We start from the raw sequence: 11,360 nt of genomic DNA on the forward strand, positions 1-11,360 counted from the left end.
TTTATGACAGAAGAAAATATTTAACCTGTGTAACAAGTAAAGGACTATCATCGTTGAAAGAAGCGTCGATAAAATGGCAAGAAAATCACAAAATCAACAAATTTGTTGATAATTGCCACGTCCATGAAAATTGTCGAAAGGGTTATGTGGCACAAAGGAAAATAAGGTTGTTTTAGAAAAAGAAAAATAGCGAAGAAGAAAGTAACCAAAAACAGTGTGCCCTACTAAATAATACTCGAAAAACTTCATCAATTTCAAATTCTTCCTGCATTCTGTGTTCTTCATCTAACAAGAAAGATAAGGAAAACATATCCTTTGTGCAAAGTGAAAAAGTGGAAGAATCTATAAGAAGTCGATGCAAATCAAGATGTGACAACTGGTCCATTGAGGTTCTGTCTAACGTTTCTGCAATTGGAAACTTGTATTTAAACAAAACTTGTTACCACATTAATTGCTATCAATGTTTTCTGACAGACGGAAAAAAGAAACCAAAATAATTTAATTGTGAAGGTAATTTGCCTAATGTAGATCGAGGTGTTAAAAGAAAGATTCAGGAATTAGTTGGGAAACCTGTGGATGCTGAACGTAGTCTTGGATTTTCTTATGCAATGAAACATCTCGAGGAAAATGACGAGAAGTTCATAACTGTTAAAGAATTATGTCAAGTTATGGATTCATATGGCTGTGAGCCATATTCTATTCAATACATGAAGACAAAATTAATTGAAAATTTTTATAGAGGTTTTTTTTTTTTCACTGACAGAACAGTGTTACATAAAGGCAAGAACAAAATATATGTTTTCATTTCTCATGTCTGCGGAATTAAAACAAGCACTGACAGAACAGTGTTACATAAAGGCAAGAACAAAGTATACGTTTTTATTCCTCATATCTGCGGAATTAAAACAAGGTTGCATTTACTTTTAGGCACTGTCTCCGTAAATTTTGTGTGCCATCGCGCCTCTCCGGATGATTTCTTCAATGGATGGTGACAGTGAACGCTTTCTCCCTTGGTTCTTAAACGGCTTTTCGGTGGAAGTTCATCGCAGGGCATGATCCCTTTTTTCTCCAAAGCTTTCCTTATCCGTTCTTTCTTCGATCCGTATCCGGGCGGAAATTTCCGTTTCCCTTCACCTTCTGCGGACGATGGCCCTTCCGTCGGCTGATTTCGTACCGCTTCTATCGCCATCTCTGGCGATCCATCTTTTTTGTTTTCTGCCACAGATGGAAAAACCCTCTCTTCGCTAGCTGGCGATTCCGCTCCCGTCATTGCTGGAACGCCAGGCTCTTCAGTAACCGGAGGCGCTTCGAATTCCGGCTGCTTGACAGCAACCTCCTCATCGTCTCCGGCTCCTTCATCGTCTGGTTTCTTTGAGTTCAAAATCGGATCGACCATCGAGTGCCACATGCGGCTCATTAATCCAGGATCCGCTGATCCAGCTGACACGTCTGCCGCTTTCTCAGGGATCTCATTGATTTCGTGAGGCGCTTGCTGGGGGCTCACGGGGGTCATCTCCACCGGATTGCGGATGTTCACGTCTTCGACGAGTTTGTTTTCTTGGTTCTTTTGTCCGGCAACAGACTCATCGTCCGCTTTCGGCTTTCTGGTGGGCTGGCGGGTTTTGCTGGGTAAAACGGGTCGGAAAGGTTGAACGTTTTTTTCTGGGACAGATCTAGCCTTGAATTGCACATGCCCAATTCTGGTGCCCGGTAGAGGCTTGATATACAGGTCCGGAGTGCGTTCGATCTTGGTGGACGAATTCCAAGGCGGACGGATTTGGACAGTCAATGGGCGGGCGATTTCTTTTTCGGAAACGGCCCTTCCAGAGCTGGGTTTGTTATCGTCTGGTTTGTTTTGCATGGCCGGTACACTTGGGGCCTTCGAGCTGCCAGGTCTCCGGTTGTCGACGACGCTTTTCACGTGGGCGAATTCTTTTTTGGAGCCGGGAAGTTTTCGAAGTGTGATGGAATACATTTTGCAAAGAACTTTATGAATTGTTTTTGTTTGTTTGTTTTTTTTTGTTTGAGTAGTAGTTCACAAAATCACGAAAAATATACGAAAGCTGACGCAGACTTATTCGAAATACCGGAAAATGGACCTTTTGCATCACCGGCTAACCGGCTAACCATTACACCACCGTTAATATGCGAGATACAGGGAAAACATGGGGCCGTATGGTGTGGCTCAGGTAAACCCCCCTTCACTGTCCCCTCTCCCATGGGTACGCGCAATCCCCCCCTTCCGACCCTTCTTCTGGCCGGCTTGGGCAGCGTGTCAGTTCCGTAAAACTTGAAACTTCGTACGCGTTTTACGGACACTCCCGCTCATTTGCACACACTAAACTCTATATTAAAAATAATCAGCGTAAAAAGATCTACAACCCTGTATCAATCGTTTTTGGATTAGAGAAAACTTGTCTTGCTAGGTAAGTGCCCCTTGACGCGAATTCCTTCTTGCAATATGTGGCAGACAACGCCAACCATAATCTCTGTACTCTTGATGGAAAGGGAACTTTTCATGGAATGGGGATCATTGCTGCAATCACACCTGCTTCGAAGAAAGACAATTTTTTTATTAAAAGGAGAAAGGTTAGTGTAACTTGTGTTAACGCTTTTCTAAATTAATAAATTTATCATGATTAGGTAACAGATGGAGAAATTCTACAATGTGGGTCAATACCGATACTCAACCACAAAATTAACTACAGTGTTATGACATCAATTAAATTTAGCCTGTTGAAAAGAATTATAACCGAGGACGTCAACAGCAATCTAGATATGCTTTGGCTTGCATCCTGGTTCCTAAACCCACAGCGGCCAGGTTGGCAAGGCTCTATGCATGCTGCTTTGGAAAAATGTTTTCATCCAGGAAAAGCAGAAGTAGTATTCCTACCTATGATAGATCTTTCAGCAAGCGATGACACTTGCATTTATTCTACCTTACATTTCATTGCAACTCAAGCAAAATTATACAATTACACACCCATACTAACCTTTGATCAACCCCTTTGGTGGAAGGCTATGTTGATATTAGAAAATGCTGAGTTGTCCAGTCCTATTAAAGGCATTATTTTAAGACTTCGTGGGTTCCATACCCTTATGAGTTTTCTTGGATGCATCGGTCACATTATGGAAGGCTCAGGATTAAAAGAATTACTATGTCTCATTTATGCTGATAATACGGTTCCTCACATGCTAACAGGAAAAGCATATTCAAGGGCAGTTAGAGGATATTTTTAGATTGATTCTGCTCTAAATGCTTTATTGCATAGTAACCTTTTTTTGGCTGCCAGAAAATGATGAGGTATGTAACTATTTGTTTTAATCCATCGAAAACTTCTGAATAATTTGAAACAATTGTTCAAGGAATCCTTACTGCAACACCAATCTCAAACAGTTTTGACAAGCGCAGAAAAATCGGAGTTAATACGACTATTTGAAATGATGATGGGTGGTTTAAGTGCTGGTGAATTAGAAGAGATCCATAATTCAGAAATATTGAAAAAATTTTAAAGCATTGTTCAAGATAACATCTCAAAACATTCAAAAACAAAAACTGGGAATTTTTGGATAAAATTTCAAGACATGATTAATATTATGAAGGATTTTTTGACAGCTGAACGTACTGGCAATTGGAAATTACATCTAAAAAGTCTCATGAAAATGATACCTTACTTCGCATTGGCAGGCCATAATAACTACCTTAAGTCTACTTACTTATACCTTCAAAATATGATTAAACTGGAAGATGGTAAACCAGACGTTTATGAGAAATTTTTGTCTGGTTATCACGTTATAAGTAGAAGTGATACATTTTGGGGTGGATTGTCATGTGATCTTGTCATAGAACAGGACCTCATGAGAGCAATGAAATCTTCTGGTAATATGTCTATGTCTTATGAATTGTACAAATTTTTCATAATGCCATAATTTTTTTTATCTAGGGGGAATTACACGTCGAAAGGGAATAACTGAAGTCCAAAGACTTACTTGGGTTCTATCCCGGCCCATTTGTTCCACAATAAATTTGCTTAAGATGAATTTAACTGACGTTCAACTACAAACCAGCGAACAACATCAAGAAATGACAAAATGTAGACAAGAACGCGATAATGCTGACATGGAAATCTTATTACAGTACATGAGAATCAATAATCCGTTTTCTCAAGAGCAAGACAAACTAATTAACATAGTAAGTGGGGTCGCATCACCTGAATTTGTAAACGTCGACGAAGCGGAAAATGTGGGAAATGAAATCATTAAGAAAATGATAGGTTTACCCATATCTCAATTCATTCCACGCAAAAAAGACCAATGCATACTAATGACAACAACAAAAAACCCAGGAGCAAATAAGAAGAACATAACTATCGATCCTAATCTTCTTTTTCAGAGATTGGCTTTGGTTTTAACATCCAAAAAAGAAGACTCGACTTTACCTGAATACTTCAAATATGAACTAACAACCTTCCCGTTATCGCTATTTGATAGCAATTGCCACTTGAGAAATGCCAACAAATATGAATTAGCAAAAGAAATCGCCACACAATCAAATTACGATCCTGAACAAGAACAAATATTTGTGGATCAAACAAGAAAAGAACACATCCAATATGTGATAGATGGCGGTTGGCTTCTTCATCGTTTGCCTTGGTCAAAGTGTGAAAAGTATTCCAATATCTTGTTAAGTTATTGTGATTACGTTATCAAAAACTATGGAACGGGCGCAAAGGTTGTGTTCGATGGCTACTCGTCTGGACCTTCTACTAAAGACATGACTCATATGAAGAGAACGAGATCTGTTGGCCAAGAAATTTTGTTTACTAACGACATGAAGCTCAATAATACAAAAGAAGAATTCCTTTCAAACCCAAAAAACAAACAACGGTTCCTATTCGAGTTAGGGAAACATATGAATGCCAGAGGGATTGTTGCAATTCACGAAGAGGCAGATGCAGATCTAACTATAGTGAATACTGCATTGGAATGTTCCTTAACATCTACTACTATTCTCATAGGAGAAGACACGGACCTACTGGTATTACTAATTCACTACTGTGATGTTTCACACAAAGAAATGTACATGAAAAGTGAATCGAAAAACAAGAAAGAAAATAACTAAAATAACAAGAGGTAAAATCTGGAACATTAAAAAAATACAGTGTATGTTGGGCAAAGAAGTATGCACCTCACTGTTATTTTATCATTCATTTCTTGGTTGTGATACGACTTCAAAACCATTTAAGAAGGGAAAAGCTATTGCATTGAAACTCCAAAATACTAACCCAATGTTCAAAAATCTACTGACAAAAGTTTTTTACAAGTCAAATTCTACATATCAAGAAATAGAGGTAGCAGGTGAGAGTGTGATGTGCATGATTTATGGTGGTTTGCCAAGTGATGGAATAGACATGCTGTGGTATAAAATTTTCAAAAAAAAATTTAACAATGCAAATGTTACTAAAGCAATTAATCCGCAAGATCTTCCTCCCACTAAAGGTGTTTTGAAATATCATTGCATAAGAGCTTACTTACAGGTATAAGAGGCAAAAAGCTTATTTTCTTTTCCGATAATTAAATTGTTTTGATTTTGTAAAGGTCCAAATGTGGTTGGGGACGATGGTATGTTATTCCCTACCACAACTGATCTTCCACATGCTCCCAAAGAGATATTAAAGATGATTAAATGTGGGTGTAGTGGTTCTTGTGACAGCAAAAAAGTACTTGCCATAAAAATGGAATGACCTGTACAATGTCCTGCAAAAACTGCAAAGGTGTGAGTTGCCAAAATGTAGAAAACACTGTAGAAGACGAGGACGACGAGAGATTGTAATACAATAACTAATAAAATGAACTATTTGCAGTATTTCACTTAATTAACAAAATTATTAACTACATAGCTGAAGACAGATGGATATTTGGTTTGTTTTTATACTCGTCGCTATATGTCGAACAAAAGTTGCAGCGGCTATGACAAGAAGCCCCCCAGCGGGTGTGTTGATTACTAAAACTGAAATTGACGATTGGGGGGGTCTATAAAAACATAAATAACTTACAGAAAAATCAGTCCCGCCTTCAAATAACTAATATAAACTTGAAGTAGAAGAAACAATGAATTAAACGAGACTAAGAGTGTATTTTTAGGTCGTTTAGGTTACAAATGGGAGAGATTTTTACACTTTTCGTTTCCCCGTAAGCGCCATGTTAAAACGCGCAAAGAAATTTTCGGTGGCTCACCGATTTTTAAATAGATTTAAATTTTTTTAAAATACTAAATTACATTGAAATTATACAAAAATTGGAAAATAACTTAATCTTGCAATTCTCTTTAACCCTGTATTTTTAAAATAAAAAATTTTTAATAAAAAGACACCATTTAGCAAAAAGTAAATTTTTAAACACATTTTTTAATATGATCCCTTATTTTTTTCTTGGGCGGGTTTTACACAGAGAAATAAAAAACTAGTATAAATAAAGCTCATTAAAAAAATTGCTATTAACAATTTGTTTTGGGTGAAAATGCTAAAATGACCATACTACTCTTCCTTTTGCTTCTAAGCACGTGTTTCACGCCAAAGTGAGTTCATGCTTAAATTCGTTTAAAGTTAATGAGGATGGATCTTTTATCCGTCAGATGTTCGGACGCTCCAGTCTGCCACAAAACCAAATGTCTCAAAGTCATGAATATTCTGTGAGGTGTAGCCGAATTCAAAATTTTCTGATGTTTGTTCTGCATGTGAAACATTTGCATTTGACTGTTGTTGTTGGAAAATTTCATCTCTTATTCTGTTTCTGCAGTTTTTGACTTTGTGAGGGCCTAGTCCACAGTAGGAGCAAAGTTCTCCTGGAACTTGTGGACCGCTTCTAAACGCACGGAAATCTCCACGGAAACCTCCACGATATCCTCTGACTCCTGGATAGCCTCCTCTTCCTGTTTGATATCCCCCTCTTCCTGCTGGATGACTTCCTCTTGACATTGAATATGGATGAGGTCTGCTGTAGGATTGTTGTGGCAGTTGATGTTGATTTGGTTGAGCAGGATTTTAGAAATAGTTTGGTGTGAAGTAGGCTCCTTCTGTTGGCGGATTGTTCCTGTTGAATGCTTGTGTAATCGCCTCTTCTTCTTGTAATCTTGTAAGTAGAAGTTTGACCGTTCTTCCTGTTTCTGGTGAATTGTTCCAGGTGGTATAAAAGTGGTGATAGGTTTGGGAAGTGTGGAGAGAATTTTGGCTATAACTTGATTTTCAAGTATATGTTCTCCAATTTCTGTTAGTCTTGACCACAAGAGCACGATATAATAGGAAAGGTATACTCTCGGCTATCCCCAAGACCGGCGGGTGTTCAGTAAAGAGTCCCAAGATTCCCCGCTAGGTTTGCTAGTATAGGAGGCCCCTCGCCTCTCGGGGGTATAGTAAAAATTGGGGTTTTTCGTTCGTTATCTATAAAATTACCAATCAATGTGTCCAGAAATTGATTTCGTTTAAGCTTAATTTATTTCCCTATCCTTAAATATCTAATTCATATAGATTAGGCAATTATTTATAGGTTAAATTTGTGATTGAAATTCACAATTTTTTGAAATTTGCGCCTTTCGCAACATTGCCTATTTCATTTATTTTAATGTCTTGTGTTAGAGATCTAGATCTAGATTTCTCCGCTGATCAGCTACTCTACAGCAGAGATTTGAAGATTGATATCTCCAATAGAAGAATAGGCGTTAGGAAGACGAGCCGTCCGGATCCATCAACTTCTTAAGACTGAGAAGATCGGAGGTGATTCGCTATTATCCAAAAGAGAGACAGAGGTCGGATGGAAGAAGGGAGAGGGCAGCACCAGCTAAGTCTTGGCTGAGAGGCGGAGTAAGGTGTGTAACGTTCAGTCTTTCCGATTCTCCTAAAGCTAGCGTTAATTGTAAGAAGGATCGGATCGTTAAAATAGGAGCGCGTATTTTGGATTTTGCTGGTAATTGGAGTAAAATTACGGACGATGTTTGGGTGCTAGATTGTGTGACGAGCGGGGTAAAATTTGATATTTTAGAGCATCCAAAGCAGTTTAGAAGGCCGTCGCCTGTTCCAATGTCCGCGGATATGTTAAAAGTGTGCGATCTGGAAGTTAAGAAGTTATTGAAAAAAAGAGCCGTGGTGGAGGTTACGGGCACTAATTCCGATGGTTTTGTTTGCGCTCTCTTCGTCATCCCAAAAAAGGCCGGTGGTTTTCGGCCGATCGTAAATCTCAAACCGTTGAACCAATTCATAAGGTATGAGCACTTTAAGATGGAGAATCTCGACTCGGCGCGTTACATTTTGAGAGAAGGGGATTGGAGGGTCAAATCAGATTTGAAGGATGCTTATTTGACCATCCCTGTGCACCCGTCCCACCAAAAGTTTTTACGTTTTGCGTGGAGGGGGCGCATGTTCCAATTTAATTGTCTAGCATTCGGTCTAGCATTCGGATTAGCACCTGCGCCAAGGTTGTTCTAAAAAAATTTTAAGGTAGTGGCGGCCTACCTAAGAAAATACGGAATGCGTTTGATTATTTATCTCGATGATATTTTAATCATGAGCTCGTCGAAAGAAGGTGCGAAGGCGGACGTTAAAAAGGCGATCGAGCTTTTACAGCATCTAGGATTCCTAATAAATTTTGAAAAGTCGATCGTGGAGCCTAGCCAAAAAATGGAATATTTGGGCCTTCTGATTAATTCAAATCATTTATCTTTTTCGTGGCCGAGCGGCAAAGCGGCAAAAGTGAAAGCTAAATGCGACACAGCGTTAGTAAAAGGAGTAATTTCCTTACAGGAAATAGCGTCGACAATGGGAAATTTCACATGGGCGATCCCAACGATGCCATTTGCGCAGGCCCATTTCAGGAGAATGCAGGCCTCGTTAGGGCTCGGTCCTGATCACGTTCTTATCGGGGACACCGCTAAGCTTCTCCGATTAAAATGAATCGGGAAAGTTTGGTTCGGGGATTTTTTTTTTCGGTGCTGAACGGTACTATAATAGGTGCTGCACCGCAAGCACCGACAAGAAATGCGTCTGAAGTAATGGAAAAAAAGTGACGCCATGTTTGACTAGTCAATGTTTCTCATTGGTCAATCAAGACCACGTGACTAGTGTGCGATTTGTTATTGTTTTCGTTCGATGGTGACTTACATTTCTGAGTTCTTTACGAATCCTGGGATTAATAGTTTGACTCCTTTTGTTGTGCAATTGTTATTTGATTAACCTAAAGGTGATTTTTCTACGAAAATGCCACCGAAGAATTCACGTGTACATAAAAGATCGATGTCGGCTTTGTCCAATGCGTCTTATGTCAGTACACAAAGCACAATTAGCATTGAATTGTACGGCAGTGCAGATAAAAGTGCTGAAATTCAATCAACAAATGAAGTAAGTAGTCTTGCAGGTCAGTTCTCTTCTCAATTCCAATTCTGTGAGGAAAAATTAAGTAATTTAACAAAAACGTGTCCACAGGCACATCGACGTCAACATCATGTTCTCAGTCTACAGAATATAATCACATTTTAGTTTTCGGAGTGAATTGATATATTAATGGTTTCCCGTTTTGACTTATTACGTGCTTTTAAGACAGGTTGATATAAGAAGAATAGTAACATTTTAGCAAAAAAGTATTCTGAATGAATATTTTTTATTACTAATTCAAGTTTAATTACGTAGTGATGGGTTCTTCTAATTTTTAATCGAAGTTATGCCACACAACCAAAATCGTTGTCTTAAGTTTCCTAATCGGGGATCGTAATCGGGGATCGTAATCGGGGAATACTTCTTATTCATAATCGGGGAAGGCACCGAGCACCGAAATCACCGCACCGAGCAGCGATATGACTTCCCCGATTCAGATTATCCCCGCACCGACTAAAAAGCTCCCCGATTGGCACGGGGCCGAGCGCTAGGCCTCATATATTAGTCAGGCCAGGCGAGTGGGTTCTGATCTTATCACCAAATGCGAACTTTCACTGGAGTTAAGGCAAGATCTTGAGTGGTGGTCCAGTAATCTGAACTTACACCGAGAGAAAGTGTTTTTTTCCAAAAGTCCGGGATTTGGAAATTCTTTCTGACGCTTCATTGACAAGATGGGGGCGAGCTGTAATGGCGTGAGAACAAGGGGTTCGTGGACCTTGCTAGATAGGGTAAGGCATATAAATGAACTTGAATTGATATGTAGTTATATTGCTCTATGTAGTTCTGGCGTTTACGGCGGAAGCGAAAAACATCTCAGTGCGGATTTATTTAGATAATATAACCGCAGTTGCGTATTTCAACCACGGTGGCGGCACTAGGTCGGCAGAATTGACAGGGATTTCAGCTGTCTTAACTGAGTGGTGTGAGAGCCGGGCTATTGACATTGAAGCGGTTTATCTTCAAGGCAGGTTGAACATAGTGGCGGATGAAGAGTCCCTTGCGGGACCGGACGCGGGGGACTGGAGGTTGAGTCCAGCCGTGTTCGAAACTATCCCGGAAATATGGCAAACAGAAGTTGATATTTTTGCCTGGCAATGGAACGCCCAGCTGAGGAAATTCATTTCCTGGCGGCCGCAGCCACAGGCGATGATGGTTAATGCGTTTACGATTAATTGCAAGGATCTAGCGGGTTACGTTTTTCCCCTTTTGCGCTAATTTTATGTGTTTAGAAAAAATTAGGCAAGAAAAAGCTGAAGTCGTTTTTATTTGCTCTACGTGGACAGGGCAACCATGGTTCCCCGTTTTTCTGGAGCTAGCGTGCGACGTACCGATGATGTTTCATCAAGAGTCGAGCCTTTTGATGTCAGTGATAGAAGAAAAGCATCCGCTATTGACGTCCAACGGCCTACACCTGGCCGCCTGGAAATTGTCAGGCGACAACTTTGTAGCAAGGGATTTTCGTCATCAGTGGTCAGCATTCTTGTGGCCGGAAACTGAAAGGGAACTCTTGGCACATACGACTTCGCGTGGAGAAATTGGGATTATTAGTGTGTGCGAAGGTGTTCGGATCCCTTATCGCCAACTCTAAGGAACGTGCTCCTATTTCTCGCGGACTTGCACTCCTCGGGCAAGTCCTAAAGTACCGTGAACGATCATCGTTCGATGTTGTCAAAAACTTTGGCCCCGGTCGATGGCCTAGCGCTAGGCGAGCACCTTCTAGTAGTAAGATTGATGAAGGGATGTTATCATCAGAATCCGCCGCAACCTAAGTATAGCGAGATATGGAACCCGGAGAAAGTGTCGTCGTTTATCGGTTTGTTAGGAAAAAATCGAAATTTATCATTGAAAGTTTTGACGAGCAAGCTGGTCACCCTGATCGCCCTGGTCACCTGGATGAGGGTGGCGGAGGTGACAGCTATCAGTTTCCAATCCATCAAA

At 40.0% G+C, this 11,360-nt stretch overlaps 1 pseudogene; it reads left to right on the top strand.

Annotated features, from left to right (window-relative positions):
* The first annotated feature begins 5,288 nt into the window (after window positions 1-5,288).
* LOC116923280 lies at window positions 5,289-11,010 on the top strand (annotated as a pseudogene).
* Window positions 11,011-11,360: the final 350 nt, after the last annotated feature.

Source organism: Daphnia magna, linkage group LG5 (genome assembly GCF_020631705.1).
Source record: "Daphnia magna isolate NIES linkage group LG5, ASM2063170v1.1, whole genome shotgun sequence".
NCBI lineage: Eukaryota > Metazoa > Arthropoda > Branchiopoda > Diplostraca > Daphniidae > Daphnia > Daphnia magna.